The 18,700-nt window shown below is 41.4% G+C and overlaps 1 protein-coding gene across 3 annotated transcripts in view; it reads left to right on the forward strand.

Moving 5' to 3' along the window:
- AMOTL1 (angiomotin like 1) overlaps window positions 1-18,700 on the forward strand; it is a 183,951-nt gene that overhangs the window by 88,462 nt on the left and 76,789 nt on the right. For 2 of the 3 annotated variants that reach the window (XR_011319439.1, XM_069759171.1), the window contains exon 1: window positions 9,470-9,610. The exons of the other annotated variant lie outside the window; for it this stretch is intronic. The gene's annotated coding sequence lies outside the window, so the exon portion shown is untranslated. Of the gene's footprint in view, window positions 1-9,469; window positions 9,611-18,700 lie in introns of those variants that run through there. 3 annotated transcript variants of the gene reach the window in all.

The following is an 18,700-nucleotide window of genomic DNA, read 5'->3' on the forward strand; positions in this document are numbered from 1 at the left end:
CTCGATTTGGCCAGTGATTACTGGCAAGTCCCTATGGCCTAGCGTGATCGGCCGAACACAGCTATCATTCTCCCTATGTGACTGTTCAAGTTCATTCGGATGCTATTCGGGCTAACTAATGCCCCGGGGACATTTCAGCAGTTGATGGAAAAGTGTCTTGGAGACTTGAACTTTGAGGCCACACTGTATATAACATTATAATATACTCCTGAAGCGCCCTCAAGGGCAGTGGGGTACTTGGTACCGGGTCCTTCGGTTTTCAGGGGGGATGTCACGGTGGCTGACCCAGTCCGTGGCCCTCGGGACGTCCGTTGTTATGAACAGGTAATTCAGAACCACAATGGACCTTGAAGTTCAGAGCACACAAAGTGACCTGACAATTACCAAAAACATAGGACGAGCTCTGAGACGTGGGAACTCTGCTGACCGCAATCCCTAATCCTATCAAACCACACTAGAGGTAGCCGTGGAGCGCTCCTGACCAGTCCTATGCGCCTCGAGCACAGCCTGAGAAACTAGCTAGCCCTAAGAAAGAAAAATAAGCCTAGCTTGCCTCAGAGAAATACCCCAAAGGAAAAGGCAGCCCCCCACATATAATGACTGTGAGTTGAGATGAAAATACAAACGCAGAGATGAAATAGATTTAGCAAAGTGAGGCCCAACTTACTGAATAGACCGAGGATAGGAAAGATTGCTTTGCGGTCAACACAAAACCCTACAAACAACCACGCAGAGGGGGCAAAAAGACCCTCCGCACCGACTAACGGTACAGAGGTGCTCCCCCTGCGTCCCAGAGCTTCCAGCAAGCAAGAAAAACCAATATAGCAAGCTGGACAGAAAAAATAGCAAACAAAAATAACACAAGCAAAACTTAGCTTATGCAGGATAGACAGGCCACAGGAACGATCCAGGAGAAAGCAAGACCAATACTAGAACATTGACTGGAGGCCAGGATCAAAGCACTAGGTGGAGTTAAATAGAGCAGCACCTAACGACTTAACCTCATCACCTGAGGAAGGAAACTCAGAAGCCGCAGTACCACTCTCATCCACCAAAGGAAGCTCATAGACCGAACCAGCCGAAGTACCACTCACGACCACAGGAGGGAGCTTGGCCACAGAATTCACAACAGTACCCCCCCCTTGAGGAGGGGTCACCGAAGCCTCACCAGAGCCCCCAGGCCGACCATGATGAGCCACATGAAAGGCACGAACCAGATCGGCAGCATGGACATCAGAGGCAAAGACCCAGGAATTATCTTCCTGACCATAACCTTTCCACTTAACCAGATACTGGAGTTTCCGTCTCGAAACACAAGAATCCAAAATCTTCTCCACTATATACTCCAACTCCCCTTCAACCAAAACCGGAGCAGGAGGATCAATAGATGGAACCACAGGTGCCACGTATCTCCGCAACAATGACCTATGGAACACGTTATGGATGGAAAAAGAAGCTGGAAGAGTCAAACGAAAAGACACAGGATTAAGAACCTCAGAAATCCTATATGGACCAATGAAACGAGGCTTAAACTTAGGAGAGGAAACCTTCATAGGAATATAGCGAGATGACAACCAAACCAAATCCCCAACACGAAGTCGGGGACCCACACAGCGCCTGCGGTTAGCGAAACGTTGAGCCTTCTCTTGGGACAAAGTCAAATTGTCCACTACATGAGTCCAAATCTGCTGCAACCTATCCACCACAGTATCCACACCAGGACAGTCCGAAGACTCAACCTGCCCTGAAGAGAAACGAGGGTGGAACCCAGAATTGCAGAAAAACGGCGAAACCAAAGTAGCCGAGCTGGCCCGATTATTAAGGGCGAACTCAGCCAAAGGCAAAAAGGACACCCAATCATCCTGATCAGCAGAAACAAAACATCTCAGATATGTTTCCAAGGTCTGATTGGTTCGTTCAGTCTGGCCATTTGTCTGAGGATGGAAAGCCGAGGAAAAAGACAAATCAATGCCCATCCTAGCACAAAAGGCTCGCCAAAACCTCGAAACAAACTGGGAACCTCTGTCAGAAACGATGTTCTCTGGAATGCCATGTAAACGAACCACATGCTGGAAAAACAATGGCACCAAATCAGAGGAGGAAGGCAATTTAGACAAGGGCACCAAATGGACCATCTTAGAGAAGCGATCACAAACCACCCAAATGACCGACATTCTTTGAGAGACGGGGAGATCCGAAATAAAATCCATAGAGATATGTGTCCAAGGCCTCTTCGGGATCGGCAAGGGCAAAAGCAACCCACTGGCATGAGAACAGCAGGGCTTAGCCCGAGCACAAATTCCACAGGACTGCACGAAAGAACGCACATCCCGCGACAGAGACGGCCACCAAAAGGATCTAGCCACCAAATTTCTGGTACCAAACATTCCAGGATGACCAGCCAACACCGAACAATGAACCTCAGAGATAACTTTATTCGTCCACCTATCAGGGACAAACAGTTTCTCCGCTGGGCAACGGTAAGGTCTATTAGCCTGAAATTTTTGCAGCACCCGCCGCAAATCAGGGGAGATGGCCTCCAGTACTGTTATGAACAGGTAATTCAGAACCACAATGGACCTTGAAGTTCAGAGCACATAAAGTGACCTGACAATTACCAAAAACATAGGACGAGCTCTGAGACGTGGGAACTCTGCTGACCGCAATCCCTAATCCTATCAAACCACACTAGAGGTAGCCGTGGAGCGCTCCTGACCAGTCCTATGCGCCTCGAGCACAGCCTGAGAAACTAGCTAGCCCTAAGAAAGAAAAATAAGCCTAGCTTGCCTCAGAGAAATACCCCAAAGGAAAAGGCAGCCCCCCACATATAATGACTGTGAGTTGAGATGAAAATACAAACGCAGAGATGAAATAGATTTAGCAAAGTGAGGCCCAACTTACTGAATAGACCGAGGATAGGAAAGATTGCTTTGCGGTCAACACAAAACCCTACAAACAACCACGCAGAGGGGGCAAAAAGACCCTCCGCACCGACTAACGGTACGGAGGTGCTCCCCCTGCGTCCCAGAGCTTCCAGCAAGCAAGAAAAACTAATATAGCAAGCTGGACAGAAAAAATAGCAAACAAAAATAACACAAGCAAAACTTAGCTTATGCAGGATAGACAGGCCACAGGAACGATCCAGGAGAAAGCAAGACCAATACTAGAACATTGACTGGAGGCCAGGATCAAAGCACTAGGTGGAGTTAAATAGAGCAGCACCTAACGACTTAACCTCATCACCTGAGGAAGGAAACTCAGAAGCCGCAGTACCACTCTCATCCACCAAAGGAAGCTCATAGACCGAACCAGCCGAAGTACCACTCACGACCACAGGAGGGAGCTTGGCCACAGAATTCACAACAGTCCGTGTAAAAGGGAAAGGTCTTTAAAGGGATATGTTGGTGACGCCACCTGTGGTATTCGGTCAGGGTGACCGACGCTGCTAAGGGGTCCGCTGGGGTGATGTTATGGCAGCTAGAGGGTATACCTTCCCACAGGTGAAGTATGTCCCCAGGGCTTCCCAGTGTGTAGATGGTGGATGGTGTGAGGCGCAGTGAAGAACGAGGACACAAGGTTGCAGTCTCTTTACCTTTTTACTGTAGACTATAGCATCCACAGTCCAGAGCACAGATCACAGGGCAGGCAGGGTCCGGCCGGTTTGGAGGCAAATCCATAGTCCCCTTATCCAGGTGGAACCTTACTGCTGAGCCTCTCATAAGGTCCTCACAACTGTTGTAGATGTTCTAGAAGTTATGTCTCTCTCTGTCCCCCTATGGATAGGACAAACCCGTATGACTGGTGGCTTGAGGCTGTTTGTAGGGACTCTAGCACGCCCCGGCCTCTGAGGGTTGCCACTGTGCCTCCTTGATGTAGGTGCGGACAGGTAACTTGCAATTAGCTGTCCTGCCAGTCTCTGAAGTAAAGCGTAGAGATCCTTACTCCCTTTGTATTCTGGCTGCCGGATTTCTGTGCCTCAGAAGGAGGCAGCCTGCTCTGAGCGGATCTCCCTCTGATATCCTCTCCTTTGCTTTGCTTTCCTTCATGCTTGCTGCAATATGTTCTGCTTTCTATCCGTCTGTTTCCTAGGAGCTGCAGCACTTCAGGCCACAGGCTCCTCTGTTTCCTTTCCCCTGTCTTCCTGACAGGAACTGAACCCTTTCCCTCCAGATCAGGATGTTCTTATAGGGGAGTTCACCTTAAACTGGTTTAGATCTCCCCCTTCTGGTCTGGAGTGTGAACGTGTTGCATACATTGTGTTACCCGATAAAGAGTTCTCCTTCATTGCCTTCAAACGTAACATCACTTTCCCCTAGAGGAGAATGACATTACTGCAACGACCAGGACCCTGGGGTGCTGCACTCCACCATGTTTGAGGAGCATTTTGCTAGACTAAGGCACGTGCTAGAGTGACTTCAGAAACATGGACTGAAGATAAAACTTTGAAAGTGCCACCTGTTCCAGCGGGAAATAGAATACCTAGGGCATATGGTCTCTAGTGAAGGTATGTACCCAACAAAGGAAAAGGTGACTGCCATGCAGAAGTGGCAAACACCCGTGACATTGAGAGAGTTAAGAGAATTTCTGGATCTGCTGGGGTATTATTGAAGATTCATCAAGGATTTTGTGAATACTATGGCACCACTGCATGATCTGCTCAGGAGGTCCCAAAAGTCGGCTGTTCCAGTGGGGGCCAAGAAAAAAAGAGTCCTTCCAGGCACTAAAACTTGGCTTAGACAGATTTATCTCAACTATTTGTGTTATACACGGACGGAAGCCTCTACTGTCTGGGAGCTGTGCTTTCCCAGGTCCAGGAAGGGCAAGAACGAGTGATTGCCTACGCCAGTCAAATCCTACGGGATACAGAGATAAATGCAGAAAATTACAGCTCATTCAAACTGGAATCGTTAGCCCTGGTATGGGCCATGACTGAGACGTTTGCAGAGTATATATCGGGGTCTGAAGCTAATGTGCAGACTGACAACAACCCACTTGCCCATTTAGGAAACACAAAACTGTGAGCATTGGAACAACGGTGTGTGACGAGGATGTCCAAGTGCCAGTATAAGATAGTCTATTGGACGAATGCTGAAAATACCCATGCAGATGCTCTATCCAGAGAGACTCATGAATGACCAGTACATGATGTGGATGAAGATCTGGAGGGGGATGAAACCCCAGATTTCAGATGCTTTGAAACAGCTTTAATGGCATTTCAAAAATCATCAGGTTGAAACCAGCCAAATCAAGTGCTGTGAGGCCCAAGAAACAAATGGGTACAACTTCAACAGTCTGACATAGAACTATCAAAGCTACAGATGTGAGTGACCCTAGGCCAGAAGCCCAGCAGTAAAAAAGGGCAGCCTTGTCAATCAGTGCCTTACAGACACTGGGACAATGGGAGCGTCTCTGTATGAAAAGTGGTCTGCTATACAGATGAATACAGATACCGACAGAATTCGGGACTACGTGGCAAGTGGTAACATAGTAACATAGTATTTAAGCTTGAAGGAAGAATTTAGGTCCATCTAGTTCAACCCATAGCCTAACCTGTTGATCCAGAGGAAGGCAAAAAAGAAAAAACCCCGTGCGGCAAACACTAAGCTCCACATTGGGGAAAAAAATTATTTCCCGACTCCACATACGACAATCAGACTAGTTCCCTGGATCAACGCAAGGAATCTAGTATATATAACCTGTAACATTAAACTTTTCAAGAAAGGTATCCAGTCCACTCTTAAATGTTAGTAGGGAATCACTCATTACAGCATCATACGGCAGAGAGTTGCATAGTCTCACTGCTCTTACAGTAAAGAATCCGCGTCTGTTATTATGCTTAAACCTTCTTTCCTCTAGACGTAGAGGATGCCTCTTGTCCCCATCTCAGGTCTGAGAGTGAAAAGATCATTAGACAGGTCTTTGTACGGTCCCCTCATATACTGTATTTATACATTATTCCAGAAAGGATGGCACCTATTGTGGCGAAGGAAGCCCAAGAGAGGGGTGCACATCTCAGAACAGAAAGGACCTTCCAATACTTGCAACGGTTTGTGTATTGGCCTCCATTAAGTCAAGTGGTAGAAGAAGTTTGTCGGAAGTGCCATCAGTGTGAATTGGCTAAGCCTCCAGAACAGAGGGCACCCACTCAGGTGATAAGGACGTATGAGCAGATGGAAGTGTTGATAGTGGAATACCTCATGATCGGCCTGTCCCATAATGGTTGTGAATATGGCTTGGTGCTGACGGACCATTTAACGATGTTTGTAGTGGTGCCTCCTACCAGGCGTCAGACGGCAAAGTCAGCGGCCCGAGCCATCTGTCACGACTTCATCCAGTAATATGCCTGAAGAGGATTCACTCTAACCAAGAAGTGTGTTTCCAAGACCCTTTGCACCCTTTGCACCGACTCTCTGTCATTGAAACGTCCAATTCAAAGCCTCAGGGAATGGGCCTGTGAACATTTCAACAGAACGTTCATACAGATGCTGAGGATATTGGAAGATGATGGAAAAATGACGTGTCCTGAATTTGTTCCGGAGTTACAACAGAGCTCACGCCACAACTGGGTACATGCCTTACACGTTACTATTTGGCTCAGGGGGAGCTTCTGCTCCTATCTATTAGGTCACTCCCATATATATATATATATATATAACTGGTAGTCTGTAGGGAAAGTTAGTGAGTTCCAGACAGAAGTCTGTTCCTGGCAGAGCTCCAGACAGGAGTTCAGTTAGAACGTTCCAGACCAGATTCTGAGGAGGATGGAAGGTTAAAGGAGCTGTGCATGCCAGGGGGGTGGTCTGGAGTGTGAACTGTGTTGCATGTTTGTGATACCTGGATGCAGTTATCCTTCTTTGCCTCCAAACGTAACATCACTCTCCCCGAGAGGAAAGCAATACCACTGCAACGACCAGGACCCTGGGGTGCCGCAGTACCAAAAGGCCGGAGTGCTTCAGATAAGATAAGCCAGGAGGGGCCTCACAAAACTGAGTGTTCCAATGCTGGTGTCCCACCCACAAAGTACAAGGAGGATGACTTAATTTGGAAGTACATAATGCAAGAGACACAAGAATATGCTCAGAATCAAGCAATGCTCAGACCGCCTCTGAAGAGCATCTAGAGATAATATGATCTTTCTCGCCAGAGAACTGGCAAATTTAAAGAAGAGAGGAATGTAAGGAGATGAACAAATGAGAGATTTCACAGTTTGAGGCCTAATAAAGAGTGATGAGCGAGTATACTTGTTACTTGAGATTTCCCGAGCACGCTTGGGTGGTCTCTGAGCATTTTGGCATGCTTGAAGATTTCATTTTTGTTGACGCAGCTGCATGATTTGCAACTGCTAGATAGCTTAAATACATGTGGGGATTGCCTAAGAAACAGGCAACCCCCACATGTATTCAAGCTGTTTAGCAGCCGCAAATCATGCAGCTGCATCGACAAAAACTAAATCTTCGAGCATGCCAAAATGCTCGGGAAATCTCGAGTAACGAGTATACTCGCTCCTCACTACTAATAGAGCGTCGGCAAGCAGGCACCGCCATTTGCTGGTGAAATGTTGTGGGACAAGAGAAAGTAGCAAGAACTTCATCAGCAGGACTTGTAAGAAGAAATACTTGGTTCCTCAGGGGAAGAGGTTGGAGGAGACACCAGGTCAGGTGACAGCTGTGGCACAGTTATTAATTATGAAAGGTCCAGTAGGGCAGAGTAGGGGAGCAGTTGGCACCTGGACCTGTGGAAGGACGGACATGTGGTGCAGCTGAGTTGGCTTATAGACGCCAAAACGAGTAACCAGATCTGAGTGGAGAACTGAGTAGCCAGATCTGAGTGGAGAAACGAGTAACAAAAATGGAGTGACAAGAACCAAATAAACTAATCCAAGCGAGGAAGCGAGTGACCAGAACCAAGTAACCAGATCCATAGTGGAGTGACCAGAACCGCAGATGAGAGACCAGAGCTAGGAGACCCGAGCCGAGTGTGCAGAGCCAGGGCAGAGGGACAGAGGCTGCAGAAGAGGGATGCTCGTGTGAGCTGTAACTTCCGCTTTTCCTATCTGTAATATAAAAAATGTAAACAATAAAAATACTGTACTTTGTATTGCGGAGTATAAATATCTAAAATAATAAAATATCACATTTTCTATTTCACATGGCATAAAACAAATGGTCAGTAAAAATGTAAGGCCCCTATTTATAAAGACTGGTGTTTTGTCCGCTGGGGTAAGATTTGCTAAATTGACTAGGTAATATTCCCCTCTTTATGAATTTGTGGCGTACCAGCACAAGAAGTGTTGCTTCAGCCAGGCGCTGCCGCATGTCACTGTTGAAATTCACGCTATGCAAATAACGATGAATTTGTGGGGGGTGCTTGGCCACACCCCTTCTGGCCAGCTCCGCCTATTTTCAAAAAGGAAAAGTCACAAAATCAATCAATTGTGGCATAAACTGTTTGATGAACCGTCCCCTGTGGATCTTTATTCTGGAAAAATAATAAAACACAAAAAAAGCTACCGGTATATAAATTTGGTATTCCCGGAGTCACACTGTCCATCAATAAAGCACGGTGAACGCTGTTAGTTAAAAATATCCAGAATTGTTGATTTTTGATCCTGATTTCTGTAAGAATAGGATAAAAAAAGTGATCGAAAAGTCAATCTTTTCTTTAGCAAAAGTGACACAACATAAAACCTTTGCATATTCAGTATTACCTGGAGGGGTTGTCCAGGCTTGCGGTCATGTGCCGACTAGACGTGCGTGGCCTCGCTCTATACAAGTGTATTGGACAAGGCTGGACACGTCTAGTCGGAATGTGACCAGGAGTATGCAAATCACATATTTGTGGTCACATGACCGCCCGCTCACTGTGTGGATTCATAAGAGGGCAGTCACAATTTGGTTCACACTGTGCTGGTGGAGGAGGATCCTCCATGGCAGCCGGTCTTCACTTCTGTGCCCCGCCATGGCACCACGACATCATGGCATTAATAGTCATTAATAGTAGAGAGCTCGACCCTGTCGGTAGTCTGTGGGCACCGAGCCTTGTGGACGACCTCCGACCTCTCAGCATCCCTGGCGCATCTTCTGATGTGACGCCTTTGTTGTGGCATCACGCCGACCCAACAAATCACAGGAGGCGCCGGCAGGTAGGAGGCCGTCCTCAGGGGTCCCGTCTGGTGCCCACGGACTACTGACGGGGCCGCTGCACCAGGGTCCTCTATATCAATTGGCTCATCTCTAAATTATTACTGCCCAGTAAGATACATGTACTCCAAAATTGTGCTCCATGTTGGTGCAACATAAAGTAATCTACATCAAGGGGAAAATGGTTTTCTGGAATGATGAGATGAAATAGGAAAAAGTCTAGGACCCTGCTCAGCATCAGACACACACAACTCGCCGGCACTAGGACCCGGGGCGCCAGGCGGCCACAGCAGCGGTCGGCTCTAGGACCCAGCGCCGCTCGCACATTCCTCTCATTCCAGTGAACGGGGCTGATTGTTGGTGCAGAGCGCTGAGCGCAGCCCTCACTGCCCGCTGGACGGCACCATGCTGAGCCCCCGGCCGCGCACCCAGGCTGCACCCAAACTTTCTGCAGGACACTCGTGTGACAGGTAAAGGGGGAGGCTGTCTGTGCCCAGCTCATTCCGCAGAGCCGGGGAAAGTAGGGTAGTGTGCGGGCACAGGGATGTGCCAGTCTGCGTGCAGCTCCGGAGCACGGGGGGCACAGGACACGCTGGCATCATCCTGTCAGTGCCACCTCTGCCCTGCTGCCAGACACCGAGCACACAGGCACTGAGAGGGGAGACTGGCACCTCTGACACATGTGCCCGGGCAGGGAAACAGCTGGAGCTGCTGCTATCACCTGCACTGCACTTATGGGCGGCAATATAGCTAATATTATATGTACTAATTATACCTAGTATTATATGTACTAATTATACCTAGTATTATATGTACTAATTATACCTAGTATTATATGTACTAATTATACCTAGTATTATATGTACTAATTATACCTAGTATTATATGTACTAATTATACCTAGTATTATATGTACTAATTATACCTAGTATTATATGTACTAATTATACCTAGTATTATATGTACTAATTATACCTAGTATTATATGTACTAATTATACCTAGTATTATATGTAGTATTATATGTGCTACACTTATATCTAGTATTATATGTACTAATTATACCTAGTATTATATGTACTAATTATACCTAGTATTATATGTACTAATTATACCTAGTATTATATGTACTAATTATACCTAGTATTATATGTACTAATTATACCTAGTATTATATGTACTAATTATACCTAGTATTATATGTACTAATTATACCTAGTATTATATGTACTAATTATACCTAGTATTATATGTAGTATTATATGTGCTACACTTATATCTAGTATTATATGTACTAATTATACCTAGTATTATATGTACTAATTATACCTAGTATTATATGTACTAATTATACCTAGTATTATATGTACTAATTATACCTAGTATTATATGTACTAATTATACCTAGTATTATATGTACTAATTATACCTAGTATTATATGTACTAATTATACCTAGTATTATATGTACTAATTATACCTAGTATTATATGTACTAATTATACCTAGTATTATATGTAGTATTATATGTGCTACACTTATATCTAGTATTATATGTAGTATTATATGTGCTACACTTATATCTAGTATTATATGTACTAATTATACCTAGTATTATATGTAGTATTATATGTGCTACACTTATATCTAGTATTATATGTAGTATTATATGTGCTACACTTATACCTAGTATTATATGTACTAATTATACCTAGTATTATATGTAGTATTATATGTGCTACACTTATATCTAGTATTATATGTACTAATTATACCTAGTATTATATGTAGTATTATATGTGCTACACTTATATCTAGTATTATATGTGCGACACTTATATATAGTATGCTATGTACTAATTATATGTAGTATTATATGTGCGACACTTATATGTAGTGTTATATGTACTAATTATACCTAGTATATGTACTAATTATATGTAGTGTTATATGTGCGACACTTATATGTAGTGTTATATGTGCTGCACTTATATCTAGTATTATATGTACTAATTATATGTAGTGTTATATGTGCTACACTTATATATAATATGCTATGTACTAATTATATCTAGTATTATGTGTGACACTTATAGCTAGTATTATATGTGCTACACTTATATATAGTATTATATGTACTAATTATATCTAGTATTATATGTACTAATTATACCTAGTATTATATGTACTAATTATACCTAGTATTATATGTACTAATTATACCTAGTATTATATGTACTAATTATACCTAGTATTATATGTACTAATTATACCTAGTATTATATGTAGTATTATATGTGCTACACTTATATCTAGTATTATATGTAGTATTATATGTGCTACACTTATAGCTAGTATTATATGTACTAATTATACCTAGTATTATATGTAGTATTATATGTGCTACACTTATATCTAGTATTATATGTAGTATTATATGTGCTACACTTATACCTAGTATTATATGTACTAATTATACCTAGTATTATATGTAGTATTATATGTGCTACACTTATATCTAGTATTATATGTACTAATTATACCTAGTATTATATGTAGTATTATATGTGCTACACTTATATCTAGTATTATATGTGCGACACTTATATATAGTATGCTATGTACTAATTATATGTAGTATTATATGTGCGACACTTATATGTAGTGTTATATGTACTAATTATACCTAGTATATGTACTAATTATATGTAGTGTTATATGTGCGACACTTATATGTAGTGTTATATGTGCTGCACTTATATCTAGTATTATATGTACTAATTATATGTAGTGTTATATGTGCTACACTTATATATAATATGCTATGTACTAATTATATCTAGTATTATGTGTGACACTTATAGCTAGTATTATATGTGCTACACTTATATATAGTATTATATGTACTAATTATATCTAGTATTATATGTGCGACACTTATATATAGTATATGTACTAATTATATGTAGTATTATATGTGCTACACTTATATATAATATGCTATGTACTAATTATATCTAGTATTATATGTGCTACACTTATATATAGTATTATATGTACTAATTATATCTAGTATTATATGTGCTACACTTATATATAGTATTATATGTACTAATTATATCTAGTATTATATGTAGTATTATATGTGCTACACTTATTATAGCTAGTATTATATGTTGTAGTATTATATGTACTATACTTATTATATGTAGTAATCTTATATGTAGTATTAAATGCAGTGTTGCTATCTGTGCTACATATCTAGTATATGTAGTATTACTACCTTTCCTACACGTATTATATATAGTGTTATATGTACTATACTTGTATGTACTATTATATGTAGTATTACTATGTGTACTACACTTATTATATGTAGTATTACTACCTCTACTATACTTATTACACGTATATAATATTACATATTATATGTACTATATATATATATATATATATATATATATATATATATATAGTATTATATGTAATATTACTACCTGTACTACACTTATTATATGTAGTATTATATGTACTACTAATTGCAATTGCACATCCAATTGGAAAGGTGTTTCAAGTGGGGTATCCTTATTATATGTAGTATTACTACCTGCACTACACTTATATGTAGTATTATATGTAGCATTCCTACCTCAACTATACTTATTACAGATAATACTAGATATAGTAAATATAGTACATGTAGTAATACTATACAGCGGGTATAATATACAGTGGGTGAAATATTATTGAACACGTCAACAATTTTTTAAGTAAATCTATTTCTATAGGTGCTGTTGCATGAAGTTGTCACCAGATGTTGGTAACAACCCATCCAATCCACACAGGCAAAGAAATCAAACCACAGATGTCCATAAATTAAGTTATGTGTAATAATGAGGGAAAAGTATTCAACACATGATGATAGAGAGGTGCAAAAATCCATGGAAAGTCCTGACACCAGCTGAAATCTTTCAGTAATTAGAAAGCAATCCTGCCACTTAGTGGAAACCAATATCAGCTGGTTCAACTGATGGCCTATAAAGAAATGTCTAATTACCAATGTGCAACACATGAAATCTCTCATGATGGCTAAAACCAGTGAGCTGTCTCAAGACCTTTGCAACCTTATTGTTGCAAATCATACTGATGGCATTCGATACAGTAGAATTTCTAAACTACAGAAGGTTCCAGTGAGCACTGTTCGGGACATAATAATGAAATGAAAAGAACATGGTATCACCATAAACCGGCCACGACCAGTTGCTTCCCACAAGATTTCACACAGAAGAGTGAGTTATCCAAGGACCACCCGTGGAGAGCTCCAGAAAAACCTGGAATCAGCAGGTATAATTGTTTCAAAGAAAACTATTAAGCCTCCATGGCCTGTATGCACGCTCACCACGCTAGACCCCATTGCTGAACAAAACACGTTCAAGCACGTTTAAAGTTTGCTCAGCACCATTTAGACAAGCCTGTGAAATACTGGGAGAACATAGTCTGGTCAGATGAGGCCAAAATTGAACTCTTTGGATTCCATAGTACACATCATGTTTGGAGGCCAAAAGGCACTGCATATGACCCCAAAACACCATACTAACAGTGAAGTTTGAAGGTGGGAACATCAAGGTGTGGGGCTGTTTTTCAGCATACGGCACTGGCACTCTTCATAATTGAAGGATGGATGAATGGACAAATGTACCAAAACATTCTTGATAAAAATCTGCTGTCATCTACCAGGATGATGAGTGAGACAATGATCCCAAACACACAGTCAAGGAAACTCTCAATTGGTTTCAGAGAAAGAAAGTAAAGCTTTAGGCCTTTAGGATGTGAAGAGTGTTTGTGTGAAAGAATGAGACAAAATCACACCTGAGCAATGCATGCGACTAGTTTCTCCATACAGGAGGCGTCTTGAAGCTGTCACCACTAACAAAGGCTTTTGTACGAAATATCAAATAAATTTCAGTAAGATTGTTCAATACTTTTTCCCTGTGTCATTTCTCATTATAACACATAACTTAATTTATGGACATCTATGGGTTGATTTCTTTGCCTGTGTGGATTGGATGGATTGTTACCGACATCTGGTAAGAATTCCATGTTAATAGCACCTTTAGAAATATATTTATTTAAAATTGGCGACTATATATTCTTTACTGTAAAAGCAGTGAGACTATGGATTCTTTACTGTAAAAGCAGTGAGACTATAGATTCTTTACTGTAAGAGCAGTGAGACTATAGATTCTTTACTGTAAGAGCAGTGAGACTATAGATTCTTTACTGTAAGAGCAGTGAGACTATAGATTCTTTACTGTAAGAGCAGTGAGACTATAGATTCTCTACTGTAAGAGCAGTGAGACTATAGATTCTCTGCTATAAGATCAGCGAGACTATAGATTATTTACTGTAAGAGCAGTGAGACTGGATTATTTTCTGTAAGAGCAGTGAGGCTATATATTCTTTTCTGTAAGAGCAGTGAGACTATAGATTATTTACTGTAAGAGCAGTGAGACTGTGGATTCTTTTCTGTAAGAGCAGTGAGACTATAGATTATTTACTGTAAGAGCAGTGAGACTATAGATTCTTTACTGTATGAGCAGTGAGACTATAGATTCTTTACTGTAAGAGCAGTGAGACTATAGATTCTTTACTGTAAGAGCAGTGAGACTATAGATTCTCTACTGTAAGAGCAGTGAGACTATATATTCTCTGCTATAAGATCAGTGAGAGTATAGATTCTCTGCTATAAGATCAGTGAGACTGTATATTATTTACTGTAAGAGCAGTGAGACTATAGATTCTTTACTGTAAGAGTAGTGAGACTATAGATTATTTACTGTAAGAGCAGTGAGACTGTGGATTCGTTACTGTAAGAGCAGTGAGACTATAGATTATTTACTGTAAGAGCAGTGAGACTATGGATTATTTACTGTAAGAGCAGTGAGACTATAGACTTTTTACTGTAAGAGCAGTGAGACTATAGATTATTTACTGTAAGAGCAATGAGACTGTGGATTCTTTTCTATAAGAGCAGTGAGGCTATAGATTATTTACTGTAAGAGCAGTGAGACTATGGATTATTTACTGTAAGAGCAGTGAGACTATAGATTCTTTACTGTAAGAACAGTGAGACTATAGATTCTTTACTCTAAGAGCAGAGAGACTATGGATTATTTACTGTAAGAACATTGAGACTATAGATTATTTACTGTAAGAGCAGTGAGACTGGATTCTTTCCTGTAAGAGCAGTGAGACTATAAATTCTTTACTGTAAGAGCAGTGAGACTGTGGATTCTTTACTGTAAGAGCAGTGGGACCATAGATTATTTACTGTAAGAGCAGTGAGACTATAGATTATTTACTGTAAGAGCAGTGAGACTAGATTATTTACTGTAAGAGCAGTGAGACTATAGATTTTTTACTGTGAGAGCAGTGAGACTATAGATTATTTACTGTAAGAGCAGTGAGACTAGATTATTTACTGTAAGAGCAGTGAGACTATAGATTTTTTTACTGTGAGAGCAGTGAGACTATAGATTTACTGTAAGAGCAGTGAGACTATAGATTATTTACTGTAAGAGCAGTGAGACTAGATTATTTACTGTAAGAGCAGTGAGACTATAGATTATTTACTGTGAGAGCAGTGAGACTATAGATTATTTACTGTAAGAGCAGTGAGACTAGATTATTTACTGTAAGAGCAGTTAGACTATAGATTTTTTACTGTGAGAGCAGTGAGACTATAGATTATTTACTGTAAGAGCAGTGAGACTAGATTGTTTACTGTAAGAGCAGTGAGACTATAGATTTTTTACTGTGAGAGCAGTGAGACTATAGATTATTTACTGTAAGAGCAGTGAGACTATAGATTATTTACTGTAAGAGCAGTGAGACTATAGATTTTTTACTGTGAGAGCAGTGAGACTATAGATTATTTACTGTAAGAGCAGTGAGACTAGATTATTTACTGTAAGAGCAGTGAGACTATAGATTTTTTACTGTGAGAGCAGTGAGACTATAGATTATTTACTGTAAGAGCAGTGAGACTATAGATTATTTACTGTAAAAGCAGTGAGACTATAGATTTTTTTACTGTGAGAGCAGTGAGACTGTGGAACTCTCTGCTACACAATGTTGTAATGAATAATGCACTACAAAAGTCCAAATATTACAGGTTAAGGCTACTAGGGACGTTGATCCAGGGAGCCAGTTTGATTGTCGTATGTGGAGTGGAGAAGGAATTTTTCCTCTAATATGGGACTATTAGCATCGCCCCATGGGGCTTTAGTCTCCTTCTGAATGAACATGTTGGGGTATGGGTAGAACTCAATGCCTACCTTCAACCTTAAAAACTATGAAACTATGTTTGACTCCTACTTTAATACACCCATGAGAACAGTTTAAGAATAACAGGGAAACGGCAATATTTGGCTCACGCCATTGCTTGACTGGCCTGTGCCGCTGCAGATGATTGCACCTTGTCAGCCTGGTGTTAGGTTCAGGTGGGGGCTTACAGTCTGCAGATGGCGTCCAGTAGGAATCATATGTGTAGACTTTCACGCTTCAGAGCTGCTGTTCTTCACCATGACTTTCATTACATGAAGTTGCATAGAAATCTTCACCCAATAGAAGTCAGTGTGGGAGAAGCCTCTGGTATGGGATGAAGATGAGTTTCACACCTTTGTAACAATCACTGCTGGTCTCCCTGCTGTAAAGTCCAGCATCCTACCAGGCGCCAATTGCTCATTGCAATGTCATTGCTTCAATAAATGAAAGTGTGAAGGAACTTTGCAAACAGTTTTGCTTAAGAACCTCCTACTGTTTTGTATCTACAGCATTTAAGCATACCTACAGTAGGGAAAATAAGTATTTCATACACTGCTGGTTTTGCAAATCTTCCCACCTACAAAGAATGAAGAGGTCTGTACTTTTTATCATAGATTCTGTCTCTCACAGGTGAAGTGTACCTAACAATAAAAAAAACAGAAAATCACATTGTATGATTTTTACATAATAAAGAGGAAGGTCATGTGGTCAGATGAGACCAAGATAGAACTTTTTGGTATCAACCCCACTCGCTATGTTTGGAGGAAGAAGTAGGATGAGTGCAACCTGAGGAACACTGTCCCAACAGTGAAGCATGGTGGGGGAAACATCATACTTTGGGAGTGCTTTTCAGCAATGCGGACAGGACGACTGCACCGTATTGAAGGGAGGATGGGGTCATGTATTTCGAGATTTCTCCCTCAGTGAGAGCATTGAAGATGGGTCATGTGTCCGAGTCTTCCAGCACGACAATGACCAGAAACACACAGCCAGGGCAACTAAGGAGTGGCTCCATAAGAAGCATTTCAAGGTCCTGGAGTGGCCTAGCCCGTCTCCAGGCCTGAACCCAATAGAAAATCTTTGGAGGAACCTGAAACTCAATGTTGCCCAGCGACAGCACCGAAACCTGAAAGATCTGGAGGAGGGGGCCAAAATCCCTGCTGCAGTTTGTGCAAACTTGGTCAAGAACTACAGGAAACGTCTGACCTTTTTGCAAACAAAGGTTTCTGTACCAAATATTAAGTTCTGTTTTTCTATTGTATCAAATACTTATTTCATGCAATAAAATGCAAATTCATTACGTAAAAATCATACAAAGGGATTTTCTGGATTTTTTTTAACCCCTTTCTAACATTGGAAGTACTATTCCGTCCATGTGGGGTGGGCCTTACTTCCCAAGGACGGAATAGTACATCCAGCGTGATCAGCCGCGCTCAAGGGGGGTGCGCGGCCGAGTGTCCAAAATGATCCGCGGGGCTGCATCCGGGTCCTGCAGGGAGGTGACTTCACAGCGCCTGATCAGAGCAGGCGCCGGGAAGCCTCCAGGAGTGCACGTCAGATCGCCCCCGGGGCAAAGTAAAAAAAATATTTACGTGTGTAAAAAAAAAAAAATCCTAAATAAATAATAAAAAAAAAATATTGTTCCAATAAATACATTCCTTTATCTAAATAAAAAGAAAACAATAAAAGCACACATATTTAGTATTGCCGCGTCCATAACGACCCGACCTATAAAACTGTCACACTAGTTCACTAGTTAACCCCTTCAGTGAACACCGGGTTGGGGCTAAAGTTAGGGTTTGGATTACGTTTATGGTTGGGAATAGGGTTGGGATTAGGGTTAGGGGTGTGTCAGGGTTAGAGGTTCAGTTATAATTGGGGGGTTTCCACTGTTTAGACACATCAGGGGCTCTCCAAACGCGACATGGCGTCCGATCTCAATTCCAGCCAATTCTGCGTTGAAAAAGCAAAACAGTGCTCCTTCCCTTCCGAGCTCTCCCGTGCGCCCAAACAGGGGTTTACCCCAACATATGGGGTATCAGCGTACTCAGGACACATTGGACAACAACTTTTGGGGTCCAATTTATCCTGTTACCCTTGGGAAAATACAAAACTGGGGCTAAAACATAATTTTTGTGGAAAAATTTTTTTTTTTTAATTTTCACGGCTCTGCGTTATAAACTGTAGTGAAACACTTGGGTTCAACACATCTAGATGAGTTCCTTGGGGGGTCTAG

The sequence above is a fragment of the Ranitomeya imitator genome, chromosome 3 (genome assembly GCF_032444005.1).
Source record: "Ranitomeya imitator isolate aRanImi1 chromosome 3, aRanImi1.pri, whole genome shotgun sequence".
In the NCBI taxonomy this organism is placed as follows: domain Eukaryota; kingdom Metazoa; phylum Chordata; class Amphibia; order Anura; family Dendrobatidae; genus Ranitomeya; species Ranitomeya imitator.